The sequence below is a fragment of the Molossus molossus genome, unplaced genomic scaffold (assembly GCF_014108415.1).
Source record: "Molossus molossus isolate mMolMol1 unplaced genomic scaffold, mMolMol1.p scaffold_m16_p_8, whole genome shotgun sequence".
NCBI lineage: Eukaryota > Metazoa > Chordata > Mammalia > Chiroptera > Molossidae > Molossus > Molossus molossus.
In genome coordinates this window covers 20,704,051-20,719,143 of record NW_023425402.1, presented here as the reverse complement: position 1 = coordinate 20,719,143, position 15,093 = coordinate 20,704,051, and positions in this window count along the sequence as shown.

Sequence of the window (15,093 nt, the reverse complement as noted above, 5' to 3'; positions counted from 1 at the left end):
GACATGGACAAAACCAAAGTGTCCAACCAATGTCACCCCAATAAATTATAAAAAAGTAAAAAATAATTTAACATGCCCCAAGTAAAAAAAATATGTATCTTCCCAACAAACCTATCTAACCTCCTGTGTCCATTACCATCAACTCAAAGACCCAGTCCCAAATCAAGTTTTCATTCTTACTTCTTCCATCTTTCTAACCATCTAAATGTCTTGGGTCTCTCTACTTAACCATTCCAGTGCCACCACCTTGTCCTGGAAACATCATTTCCTCCTTTAACTCTTAAATTACTCCTTAAACAGTCATTCTGACTCTAGGCTTATTCCTTTGTATCTGTTATCCAGAATTTTAAAACTATTGTCTTCCTAATGACAAAATTTGATGAGACAACACCACTTTCTGAGGCTATTCAATGGCCATGATTGTCCTTGAGCAAAGTCCAAAATAGTACATGCTCTTTATTATGTTCTTTCTGCTTTTATCTTTAGTCCCATTTTATATTGCTTCCTCTTATCTACCACTAGTTTCAGCCACCATATTCCTTTTTGTCCTCCAGACTGTCATGCATGTTGTTCCCTCTCTCTGAATAATTTTTCCTCCCTGTTTTTGCTGTATTTGACACTATTAATCATTCTCCTTGACCTTCTCTAATCCTTTCTTTCCATTTCACAAAAATCACCAGATTTTCCACATGCTTCTGGTACCAATTTAGTTTTGTTACCTTCAAGGGCTCTTTATCTTCTAAGATCAAGAACTTTGTTGACTTATCTGAAATAATCAGTGGGGACCTCAGGATTTCTCAACCAGAGATCTTCATCATCTTCCTCATTCAATCTTCATCCTCTATGGTACTCTCTATTGCAATTGATGACATTTCATCCACTCAGCTGTCCATGTCAAAGGGAATTATTCTTGATTTTCATTTTTCTACTATACACATATTCAATGACTCTCCAGATTTTCCAAATTTTACTACCAAAATATTTCTCAAATGTCATCATAATTTCCTCTATTGCTACTACCACTACCTCAGATTAGATCTTCATTATCTTTTATAACAACAAAAATAGCTAACATTCATTGTTATGGAACAGTACTCATTTCAGTGTTTTACATGCATTATCTTGGTTAATTCACATAGATTTTTAAAAATAGAGCCCAGCATTATTGTCTTTATATAGATGAGAAGTTGGAGAGTCAGAGAAGTTTGATAACATGTTTAAACTCACAGCTACTAGAAAGTTCATATATCTTAGGGTCTCTAAAATTCAATGGCTTTAGACTCCTTAATTTTATTACTCTTAAAATAGTTAATCTTAAAAATAGATATTTGCTTTTAAACTCTACCTTGGAATTTCATCAAAAGATGTCACATGGTCGGCCTAAAATGCTGTGTTCTGTATTGGACTCATTAAAAACATTTTTTGTGGCTCTTTCCTGCTAACATTGATGCTGCGTTTCGTAATGAATTTGGGTCAGAAGAGTAGTAATCAGAAACAGCTACTAAAGGCATAACACTCTCTTCTTTCTCTTTCCTTTTGCAGTGGCATAAGCTTCCTTAGAGCTTTTAATCCTCAAACTCTGGAAGGGCTTCAGCAGGCTTAATATTTTGTTTTCAGCCTACCTAAAGGAACACAGAGATTCCCCTACATAGTCATGTTTGCATTTTTCACCTTATCCTTGCTAGCTCATTAGATGTCCAGCGCTCTCCTCCCAAGCAGCTTTCCTAATTATGTCGGTGGTGCACAGCTTGCCTTCTTAAAGGCTGAGTATTTCACTCTGTTCACGCCATTTCACTGGAGAGGAAATCTGCATCCGCCCCAATGGCAGCCATAAGGTCACCACGTGAAAACTTGGAGGGCAGAACGTGTTGTCAGTAATGAGATCTCAGGCATTTGGAAAGTTCACAGGGTCCTTTGTACAACACTGAAGAATCCCTCTGTTTCCTCTGGTGCTGTTTCATGCTAATTTCAAAACATCAGCCACTGTAAGGCATCTCAACTGAAACTTCAGTTCACAGTGGAGCTCCTTTTATCCTTTTTTGCAGCTAGGCAGTTAGATTTATCCTGTTGATCTGTGGGGGGAAAAAAGAAGAAAGAAACACAGTCACATCAATATAACAGATGGAACAAATTGAGGGGTTTGCTCCTACTATTTTTCTCCTTATTAAAATGAAAAGGGAAAATTGTTCTTCAATGGGGCACAATTTATTATGATTATTTAACATCTGAAAATTATGTAACATTCTAAAACTAATCATCACTGCTATAGGCTGAATAACAACAAATAGATTATTGCACAGTTATGGGAATTTTGTCATCACTTTGCCATTGGTTTTGCCTTGTGATTCATCCAGCTACGTCTAGTGAGGGAGCAGAAAGCCAAATTCGCCTCTCCTATTTGTGACCCATTTGATTCTACCATACAGAGAAAGTCATGGGGATGGAGAGTACAGGAAAAAATAGACTCTCTGACCTTGTGCTGAATACTATGTTTCCACTATTATTTTTAAAGTGTGAAATATGATTTGAACACAGGTATGCCTTGGAAATTTTGGAATTGCACTCCATAGAGTCACCTCATTACATTCCCCACCATCCTGGTTTCAACACCATGCAATTACTCCTCTAGAAATGTGCCTTCACAGGACATGAAACAAAGAACACAGGGAAACTTAATTTAAGAATGGATTCTAACTCCACAGACCTAAGTGTTTGACTTACAGAACCGAACAAATTCTAGCAAAACTATCTAGTCTAGTCTCCCATTTTTAGACTGGAGAGTAACTAAGATTCTTGTTTGGGCTCTTTTTTTTTTTTTTTTTCCCCAAAGAAAATGCATACGTGAAACCAGTTTTTTTTTTTATTATTATTTATTTAATTTTATTTTTCTTACAGATGTTTCTCCTTTTTTTACCCCATTGACACCCTCCTTCCCATATCCCCCAACCCATCCCTGGCTCTGTTGTCCATGTCCATTGGTTATAAGTACATGCATAAAAGTTCTGTGGTTTATCTCTTCCCTCCCCCCACCAGCCCCTCTTCTGAAGGTTGTCAGTCTGTACCCTAGTTCCACGTCTCTGGGTCTACCCTATTCCTCAGACTGTTATGTTCATTATACTTGACAAATAAGTTAGATCATGTGGTATTTGTCTTTTTCTGTTTGGCTTGTATCACTTAGGAGAATATGTTCCAGGTCCCTCCATGTCATCTCAAAGAATAAGAGATCTTTCTTTCTTATAGCTGCATAGTACTCCATTGTGTATATGTAGCACCGCTTTTTAATCCATTCATCTACTGATGGACATTTGGGCTACTTCCAGATCTTAGCTAATGTAAGTAGTGCTGCTATGAACATGGGGGTACATATATTCTTTCTGATTAGTGTTTCAGGCTTCTTAGGGTATATTCCTAGAAGTGGGATCACTGGGTCAAATGGCAATTCGATTTTTAATTTTTTGAGGTAACACCATAGTGTTTTCCATAGTGGTGCACCAGTCTGCATTCCCATCAGCAGTGCACTAGAGTCCCCTTTTCTCCACATCCTCGCCAACACTTGTTTGATGATGGATTGGAAGAATTAACATCACTAAAATGTTCATATTACCCAAAGCAATCTATAGATTCAATGCAATCCCCATCAAAATACCAACTACATACTTCACAGAACTAGAACAAATACTTCAAAAGTTCATATGGAACCAAAAAAGACCCCAAATAGCCACAGTGATCTTGAAAAAGAAGGACAAAGTAGGTGGGATCACAATATCAGATATCAGGTTATACTACAAAGCTACTGTAATCAAAACAGCCTGGTACTGGCACAAGAACAGGCATATAGACCAGGGGAACAGAACAGAGAACCCAGAAATGGACCCAAGACATTATGCTCAATTAATAGTTGACAAAGGAGGCAAGAGCATACAATGGAGTAAAGACAACCTCTTTAATAAATGGTGTTGGGAAAATTGGACAGCTATATGTAAAAAAATGAAACTAGACCATCAACTTACACCATACACAAGAATAAACTCAAAATGAATAAAATATTTAAATGTGATCCATGAATCCATAAAAATCCTAGAAGAAAATGTAGGCAACAAAATTTTGGACATCAGACACAGCAGAATTTTCACTGATACTTCACCTAAGGAAACAGAAACAAAGGAGAAAATGAACACATGGGACTATATCAAACTAAAAAGCTTCTGCACAGCAAAGGAAACAACCGTTGAAATGGAAAGGCAACCCTCTGTATGGGAGAGCATCATTGTCAATGATACAGCAGATAAGGGGTTAATTTCCAAAATATATAGAGGACTCATACAACTCAACAAAAGGAAGACTAAGAACCCAATTAAAAAATGGGCAGAGAAGCTGAGTAGACACCTCTCCAAAAAGGACATACAAATGGCTAAGAGACATATGAAGAAATGCTCAACATCACTAATCATCAGACAGATGCAAACTAAAAAAACAATTCAAAGGATCAATGAAACAAAGAGCTAGTTTTTCAAAAAGATAAACAAGATTGATGGACCCTTAGCTAGACTCACCAAGAAACAAAGAGAGAGAACCAAAATACACAAAATAAGAAATGAAAGAGGAGAAGTAACAACTGACACCACAGAAATACCAAGGATTGTTAACAACTACTATGAACAATTATATGGCAACAAATTCAATAATCTAAGTGAGATGGCTAAATTTCTAGAAACACATAGTCTCCCAAAACTGGACCGGAGAGAGATAAAAAACTTAAACTTAAGGCCATATATGAAAGACCGACAGCCAACATCATACTCAATGGGCAGAAACTACAAGCATTTCCGTTAAGAACAGGAACAATACAGGGATGCCCACTTTCGCCACTCTTATTTAACATAGTACTAGAAGTCTTAGCCACAGCAATCAGACAGAAAGAAAAAATAAAAGGGATCCAAATTGGAAAGGAGGAAGTGAAACTCTCATTGTTCACAGATGACATGATACTACAAGTAGAAAACCCCAAAGACTCCATCAAAAATCTACTAGACTTAATAAATGAATTTGGAAAAGTAGCAGGATACAAAATTAACGTCAAGAAATTGATGGCATTCATATACACCAATGATGAACTCATAGAAAGAGAAACTGAAAAAAAAAATCTCATTTACCATTGTGGCAAAAAAATTAAGATACCTAGGAATAAATTTAACCAAAGAAGTAAAGGACCTATTTGCAGAAAACTACAGGCCATTGAAAAAAGAATAGAGAAAGACATAAAAAAGTTGGCTCTTTCTTTATTTGTCTTTTTTTTAAGTGTTTTCTGTTGCAAAATGAGTCATAGCCTTAAATTTGCCAGCCTTATGAGTGTGAAATGAACCCTAATATTAGTATGTCTCCCAGGTTCTTACACAAAGCAGTTTGTTAATGAAAGTTCCTTTAGGGTTTGAGAAATTGTTTTATGAGCATAAACTACTGTGCTTTGTTGTGATGTAGCAGTAATGTTGGTTTAAAACTCCAGATCATCCATGTTCAACCTAGTTGGCGTCATCCTATAGAAAAGTCCTTAGTATAACGCTATTTGTGGAATCTTAGCATATAAAAAGTATTATAAATAATAGCTTGAATAAATGGTTATTTGTACTTATGATTCATAATTTTGTCTAGTTTCTCAATTATGTTATTTTCACTACTATTAGAGAAGATTAAATGATATAGATTTCCTCACTTTCTCCTCTTCTTACCTAACTACCTACGTAACTTCTTGTGTTTCAAGTGTATCATTACATATTATTTCTTTGGGGAAGCTTTCTCTGACTTGTCCCCTGGTCTCTGCCCTGTCCTGCCTACAACATTTTACACTCATTGCATATTGTGTTTTCCTTTGTAGGCCTTATTAAAAGTGTAACTATATACAAACTTGCAAATTCACTGGTTAATATCTGTCACTCCAGGAAACTGTGAGCCTAACCAAGGTGGAGCTATGCTTATCTTGTTCAATATTATATCATATGTCCTTAGTGTACATAGGGCAAACAATATGTACATATAAACACTTGTTGAATCTAAAAATAAAGTTGTACTTATTTGACCTAATGCTTTAAGCAGAATTTATAACAAAACACTCTTTCATTTAATTCCAAAAATTTGGAGGGAAAAATCCTAAAGGCTTCTTTAGAGAAGAAAGAAGTCATCTACAAAGGAACACATACAAGGGTGAGATTAACAGCAGATTTATTAATGGACACCCAATGTCCTAGAAGTAAATGCTACAATATTTTGAAAGTTCTGCAGGAATAATAATTTAAGCCTAGAATCCTATACCCTGTCAAAGTTGCATTCATTTTGAAGGTTAAAAATACATTTTTGGATATTGATAAATTCAGAAAGCTTATCATTTGCACACTTTTTCAACAAAAATTACTGGAAGATGTACTTTATTAATCCTAAGCAATGTGCACACACACACACAAACACACACACACACACACACACACACACACACACACACAGAGTATGCTTTCTGCCATGCCAACACACTTATCCAAAAATCAAAATTAAAATTGGAGAATAAAATCTAAAATCTAGTAAATAAAATCCAAGATGTGGAAGGTGCTTGAAACAGGCATGGACAGCTATCAGCATAGTGGGAATGAGGAACGAGGAAGGTTATAGATATCACCTATCACCTAGACGTTAGTACTATTTTCATGAGTTTTCTCAAAATTTAGTAGTAACCATCATGACTTGTATAGGAGGAAGATTTCTATACCATGAATAAAGGAGAAAAAATTTGTCAATTTGACTATAGAGAAGAAGAGTGGACGAGGGCAAAGTATTAGAAAATTATACGATAAAAGGTGGCAAGATAAGTCAAGTATAGTGGTAAGTAAAAATTGAAAAGAAAAGACACAGAATGTGTTGAGAGAGAGAGAGAGAGAGAGAGAGAGAGAGAGAGAGAGAGACCCAGCAAACTTAAAATAACAAGAGACACCCCAAACTTAAAATAAACTTTAGAAATAAAAGGACATAAAGGAATGTAACAGACAATGGTATGAAATGAAAGCACATGTCACACTTATAATATTGATCATAGAAACTAACACAAAAAACTGAAATCTTATCAAGTGAAGTGTGTATCATAAATAATATAATTCACCATGATATGAATCTTGATTCTTTATGTTAATAATTGAGTTTTTATATTAATATTATAATCTTTATATTAATCACTAAGTTAATAATTTTTATAGTGAGATAATATTTATATTAACAACTTCTGTGCTTTATTTGCTTACTTATACTTTATTCATATCAAAAAAGTAAAGAACTTGCTAAGTGTGTGCATGGATGGCAGAAATGTACCTGGCAGGCTCAGAAATGAGCTCCACGGGAACAGCAGCCACCTGAGCTCAAGCTTCCTCTTCCTCAGAGGGCTAGAGGAGGGGGTGGTCCCCTTGTTTTCCAGCATTGATGTCATTCTTGAATAATGGGGGAACAGGTGACTTAAATACCTCTGAATCTCTTGCTTCACCCCTTGCCCTCCTTTCCCACACGAGTTGCCTATTATTCTAATCAAAGACATGTTGATGGCATCTAAACAGGCTCTTGAATAACAAATCACCCTGCCTGATTATGAGTTAGCCCTTCGGTTAGAAAGGCCTGAGCAGCTGTATGGTGCTTCTTCTCTGAATCTTTACGCATAACCAATGGTGACTGTAGATCATTGACTTTCTATATTCATCATTTAATTTGAAAGAGCCTATAGTTGGATAGTACTTAACCCACTTAAGGATGATGATATTGATTACCACCCATATGTTGGATATTGATTATCACCCATACGTCAGTAGGCTATAGTTTAAAAAAAGGTGGCTCACAAAAGTGCAAAACTCTGACTATACTTATAAGTGAAATATTTCAGAAGTGGAAAGAATCATGATCAGAGTGATGAGAGAGCCAAATGATCCTGAGAGCAGTATTTTGGAAGACTTTAAAGTTAAAAGATATTAGAAAACTATGACTAAAAAGCCTGACTGGGAAAATAGTTAACACTTCCTTAATGACAGTGTTAATAAAGAAATTTTTGAGCCTGAGTCCCAGGATAATTTAAAATTTAGTAGTTGAGTTTATGAGAAGCAAAGACATACATTTTTCTGTAACATTTCTTTATTTGCTCTTCTAATTCATACAGAGCACACATAAACAATATTTTTATTTATTTATTTATTTATTTATTTATTTATTTATTTATTTAATCCTCACCCAAGGACATTTTTCTATTTTTTGTTCAGATAGAGTGGGAGGGAGAGAGAAGAAGAGAGAGAGAGAGAAACATTAATGTGAAAGGGACACATCGAGTGGCTACCACGCGCACAACCAACCAGGACCGGGGACAAACTGCAACCAATGTACATGCCCTTAGTGGGAACCAAACCCAAGTCTCTCTGGACCATAGGCCGACACTCTAACCGCAGAGCCAAACCGGCCAGGGAACACATACATAAACAATATTAAAAACACTTTATTTTTAAAAATTATGAGATATCTCTATAACTTTTTTTCTTTATGGATTTTAAATAGAGTGTAAGGAAGAGAGAGAGAGAAACATCGATGAGAGAGAACATGGATTGGCTGTCTCCTGCATGCCCCCCACTGGAGATTGGGCCCACAACCTGGGCATGTGCCCTGACTGGGAATCGAACCAGTGACCTCTTGGTGCATGGGCTGACACTCAACCACTGAGCCACACCGGCCAGGATCACTATAATTTTTAAAAATATAAATTAGGAGATGCTTCTCTCCAATTTATTTTGTCGTTGCATTACTGTGTGAAGTCTTTAGATTTTGCCAAATTAGTCAGCGGAAATACGAATGCTAACGTATTTAAGTGAACATATGCCAACATCATTTTGTGAAAGTAGCTGATAAATGATAGTTAAAACAATAAGAAACTTCTGAAGATCTTTATGGCTACAAACCGAATGAAGTACAGAACTTAGTCAACTCAAGGATGCTTTGAATATTTAGTTTTCACACTCCCTGTTCCCTGCATGTCTTCCCTGCATATCACCATATCTGCCATATCTGCTATCCTTCTGTAAATGAGAGAGAGAGAGACACACACACACACACACACACAGAGAGAGAGAGAGAGAGAGAGAGAGAAGGAAAATTCAATGTTGCTTTTGGTATATTCAAACCGGTTTTCTCTTTCAAATAAACCCAGCATGTAGAAGATGATACAAAGGGAGAACCAAGTTAAAATTACCGTCAATAGCATCGCCTTCCCTACTTTGCCAAATGCTGCATGTTTCCGGCAGGCCACTTGGAGATTCTTCTCCTGGAGGCCTGTTTCTGCCTAAAGCAGTGTGCATTCCCTTTGATATTCCCACAGTGTGCACAATATACACTCGAACACACACTGCTCTGGGTAATATCTCTCTAATGCAATGAAATCGATGGGAACACAGCCTTTTCTGCCTGACAGTATTGTCAGGGTGTATTATGTGGTTTAGGCTGTGGCTTCAGTTCATAGTAGTCGTCAGTTAAATTTCCCTTTCTGAAGCTGAGCAAAGTGTGGTAATGTCACAGCCACAGGCGACTGCCGTTCATAGGACGGTTACCCGAGAAGCATAGCCTCCTGGCTTGTCACACTGTATATATCTCAGGGTCTTCTCTTCCTTCCTAGTCAGAGGTTTCCAAGAATGTTGCCTGGAGCAGTCATGGGATGCAAAAGAGAGAGATTTTTGTTCTGCACTTAGCAACATTACCACACTTCACACTCAGTTTCTGATAAGGGAAAATTTAACTGACTTGCTCTGAACTCAATCTATCAGATAATACACTCTGACAGGGCTGTGGATAAAGGCTAGAAAGCCTACTAATTTATATTTCATTATCTCTTCACTTGGCTTAATCTGTTATCTTTTGCTAAGTGTTACAAAGATAACAAGGAGAGCTGAACTGAAAGGGGAAAGGGGAATCCTGACCCCACAGGGGATGCATGAAGGCACATTGGATAATTCAGTCTCCTGTCTTAAGAAGGTATATGCCAGAGGATAACTTCGGAGACTGCATCTCAGATTCGAAGAGGCAGGGCAATCTTACACAGGTGAGGAGTGGAAGGGCCCTTTCTGGCATCTGCTGCTTCTCCCTACAATATGTGGAACTGTGAAACAGTACATTTTGATGCCCAGCCACTTCTTAACCCATACCTCAGGTGGTATGCTGATGAACCAGGATACAATTATTTTCCCAGTACTTAGCCATTGTTATTGAAAAAGACCCTCCCAAGTACCAGTGTATGTTCATCAGAACTCACAAATTTATAGGGGTGTGTAAGGCTTAGGGATAGGTTTGCTCTCCCCTTGGGTGGAGAATGGTCAAATGTCACAAACACTCTTGGAGGTGGAGGGGTGGGGCTTCATGCCCAATTCCTAAATGAGATTGTAATAGTTTAAGTGGAAAATTCTTTACAATATGAATGGACCCATATTGGAATTGCCCAAGCTTTGAATAGGAATTATAAAATACAGATAATAGATTAAGGTGCTCTCTACAACTATGTGGAAGTGTATTCTATGCATTCATTAATATTTGCCAGGCACTAGGTTAGACATTAGGAACCCAAACATTTGTAAAACTTTCTCTCTTGGAGTCTTTCCTTTTAGTCTTTAAAAGAGAGTCATGCAGACACTTCTCAGAGAAGGTTATCTGATTCTCCTTTTGGTCTGTGTTGACAAGAAGTGTACAGATAGGAGTGCAGATACATGAATACAAACTTTTTTCAAGGTTAGCTCTCTCCGTAAATTATTTCAAGAATACACCACTCTTGGAAGCATCTCCAAAGCAGAGAGTTACAAATTCGTATCTGTGTTCTCAGAATGATCAAACTGTACTGCTCGTAGATAGTAAATGATCCCTACACTCAGAGCTTCTGCTTCCACATCAATTGAGTGGTGGGAGGAACAAAAATATATACTCTCATCATATTTTGGGGATGAAAAATGCCACAAAAAAAAAAGTCATTATATTCACAGAATTCTAGAGCTAAAAGGAACCACAGTGATTATTTAGAGGGAAAGAACCAACCTAGGAATGAGATTATCTGTATTCTAATCCTAGCTCTGCCACTGACTTACTGTGCACCTTTGGGAAAACACTTTTTCCTTAAGTCCCAGGTGCATTTTCTGTAAAATAAAAATATGTGAATAGTTTATCTCCAAGAGTCCTTTCTTTCTTCTTTCCTTCCTTACCATGGTATCTAAATCAGTGGAAATCTGCAGGGGTTACCAAGGTGGTTGATAAGATAACCACCACTAGATTCTCTGACTCTCATACCAATAACTTGTCTTTGTTCTTTGCTCTACATAACATGCTACCTCTTTGTGTTTTTGTTTTATAAATTTATTCAGATCCTTGGAAAAGTAACATGAAGGTTCAACATTGGGTTAACACTTATAATAAATAAATGCCAGTTGTACTGTAGAGAAGGTTATGGTGGATACTTTATTAATCCTTAAAGCTATGAAGCAGCTACTGAAATAACCCATATACATTTCAAAGCATGGTACTGAAGCACTCATTTAAAATCCAAGAATAACTGCATGTTATCTTTAAAAGATATTTTCCCCTAATGAGGCACTCCACATATTTGTGTAAAGGTAATGTCAGCTCCCAAGTTTTCTGTTTACACAGAATGTGGTGTCCTGATTTTAGGTCTTTCTGGGAAACTCCTGGATTAGTTCTCAAAATTCTGCCAAACTACTTTTGACATAAGCTTCTGAGACTCACTTAGTTTTAGCAATTTCTCCGGGGAACTCCTACAGTCATCCCAAGGGAGGTGGTAAGGACTTCATCATTTTGATTTTTCCACCTCCCACACACAACCAATTTTGGTTCCAGGTTGTGTGTGTGTGTGTGTGTGTGTGTGTGTGTGTGTGTCCTTCAATGCAAACTGGGAGATAACCTTCCTGATCTTTCACAGTGTCTTTTCCATTAAGTATTTCTACTTAGCTGTGCTCAATTTTCTCTTCTGGGGACTCTCCTATTGATGTTAGGAGATGTCAATCTCCTGTAATTCATCATTTAACGTATAAGCTAATGCTCAATTTTGAGGTACTAATGAAAGCCATATACCATTTGGGAACATGTCTTCATTCCTGATGCCTTTCTTTTCTGTGAAGGTTGCCTGAACAGTGTAATTTTAAGTCTATCTCCAACTCTACTTTATTGTGAGGAGATGAAGGAATGGCTTGGCTAGTAACATTGGGAGTAATATCTGGGCATGTGTGCCTTAGCCCTACCTTTCTTTGTCTCTCATTCACTGTTCCTCCAGCATCTCTGTCCCTTGGAGGACACGTTGAATTATCTGAAGTAAACTTGGGCCCAGTCTTGCCTGTGCCCTGAGGTTAATGATTCTGCTTAATTCTGGGCTTCCGTTATGAGGCTCATTGGGTTCTCAAACCAATGTTTATTCTCTAACCTAGTCCTTTCCGATACTAATTATGTCCTTATCTTTCATACTGGTCAGACCTTGGGTAAGAAAGAGGTGGGTTAGTTGTTGAAACCACCTCCAAGGAGCTACCTCCAACACAAAGAAAGATTAAAATGATGAATTATCTCAATTAAGTGAACAAGCCCTTAGCAATCACCTACTAAATATTAAGCATGTTGTCAGCCATTGAGGAAATAAACATGAATTAGAAAAAGAGCTCAGAGTTCAATGAAGTAGATTTGCAGGGAAGACTGGAAATGTCAGAAGGAAGGGTACATATTAAGACACATCAATGTTTATACCTAGCAATTCATTCTAAATTATCTAGGATGGTGGGATAGAAGCACAGAAAGGAAAGAAGGTAAAAGATAAAATACACATTCGTAAGTGTTTTTCAATAATTCACATAGCCACTTAATTCACTTTTTTTCTGTAAGCCAATTGTTTCACTTTATTTCTGTAATCATCTTTGAAAAAAATATTTCAAAAAATACAACTCTTTACAAAAATGTAACTTTTTTTGTGAACCAGAAATCTTGGGTCTAAGTGTATAGCAAATAGCAAATAAGAATTGAACATTTTTCAATGTTATTTTTAATTACACTTGAAAAATTGAATGTTTTGGTGGCTAATAAGTATTATTTTATAGGCAAACAAATTAACCTAATCTTCCTAATTTATAAAATAGGAGCCACCTTGTGGGAATTTTTGTAATGATTAAAGTTAATAAATTAAAGGCTGTGCCCTGGCCAGTTTTGCTCAGCGGTTAGAGCATCGGCCTGCGGTCCGGAGAGACCCAGGTTCAGTTCCCGCTAAGGACATGTATCTCGGTTGCAGTTTGTCCCCGGCCCTGGTTGGTCGTGCGGGTGGCAGCCACTTGATGTGTCCCTTTCACGTCGATGTTTCTCTCTCTCTCTCTTCCTCTCCCTCCCACTCTATCTGTACAAAAAGTGAAAAAGTGTCCTCGGGTGAGGATAAAAAAATAAATAAATAATAAATTAATTAATTAATTAAAGGCTGTGACACAAAGTAAATGAGTCACTAAGAAATTATAAAGATTAGTATATATTGTGGCAATATGTAGTTTAGATTTGAATAATTTATTGAATCTGAAGTTTATGAATACCTGTGTTTCTGTTGCATAGGAAAATAATGCACACCTCTTAACCCTTTTATTAGATGTTTTTGACATTATATAGTTACAACTGAACATGATTAAAATTTAGATAAGATTAGATTATATTGGAATGGGGTCAGAAGATTGAGTAAAATGAATTGAGAAAAAATGAAGAATGTTAATTATAGATAATTGACAATTATCTTGTGACTTGTAAGAGTAGGCTATTTAGACAAATGTTTCTCACAAAATTGAATATTTCCGTTGACTTGAAACAAATTATCTAAACATTTTAGTAAAAATTATTGACCTTTATTTCTAAAATCAATAAAGAAAAAAATATATATTGAAATAAACTGAATTAGGAAGATTTTATTCATTGACCATGATCTACTGTAAAGACATATGCTATGTAGAAAGAAAACTATGTTTTTATGTTTTTAATTTTTAGTGTTGGGGCTGGAAATAATTGAAAGGAAGGAGGGAGAGAGGGAGTAAGAGAGAGAGAGAGAACATTTTTATCTGAACGATTAGCCCACAACAAAGCAGAGATTAAATTATCTTTCTGGTTAGGCTGACTACCTATAGACAAAAGTTCTTATACATGGCTCCTAATCAAATCATATTCCATTCACCATGTTTCTTTTTGAAGATTCATGAGTGCTGCAATCTTCAGCTGCATGAATGACTATGACAATGCCTCTTAGTAAGTGTCCAGTCCCAGGAAACACCCTACATGCTTAATTCAGGGTCAGTGAAGTGCATAAGCTCTGTTGAATTTTTAGTCATCATCTGTCTCCTTGCTTCTCATCTCTGACTTTCCAGAGATTTGGAAGCATGGGTCATTCTTATTAGTGAACCCAAAAATATATCCCTGCTACTCTAAATAGCCTGAAAGGTCACAATTCAAGGAATGTAACACTCTATAGAAAAAAAAAAAAAAAAGGATTGAAACACTAGAGAAGTTGGATGCATTTAATTCAGGGTTTCAATTTTTTAGCGCGCACACACACACACACACACGGCAAGTTCTGCTCTGCCACAGTTTAGATGTGTTGTTATCCATTCATATGCAGTTCATCTAATCATGTGGAAATATGCATGTGCACATGTGTGTGTGACCTCTGCCTCACAGAGTAATTTCTGCACTCTCCTCTTCCCAGTAGGGAAGAGTCACAGTTGCTCCAGCCTCCACTATGCACTGGTTTTAAATTTTTCTATTTATCTTATTATAATTTGGCAAGGCAAATTTCATAGACAGCATATATCTATATTATAAAAACAAACAATCATTACATCTCAGTGGCTTAACCAACAGAAATTTATTTTTTTTACTCATGCTTATGATATGTTACTGAGGTGGTGGAGGGAGGGTCTTTATTTCATTCATGCATTCAGGAGACACACTAAAGATAGCAGCACTAGTTCAACCTGTGGCTTCCGCAATCACCTTGGAGAGGCAAGAGAGTGACTGCATGGAGGTTTCACTTCACTT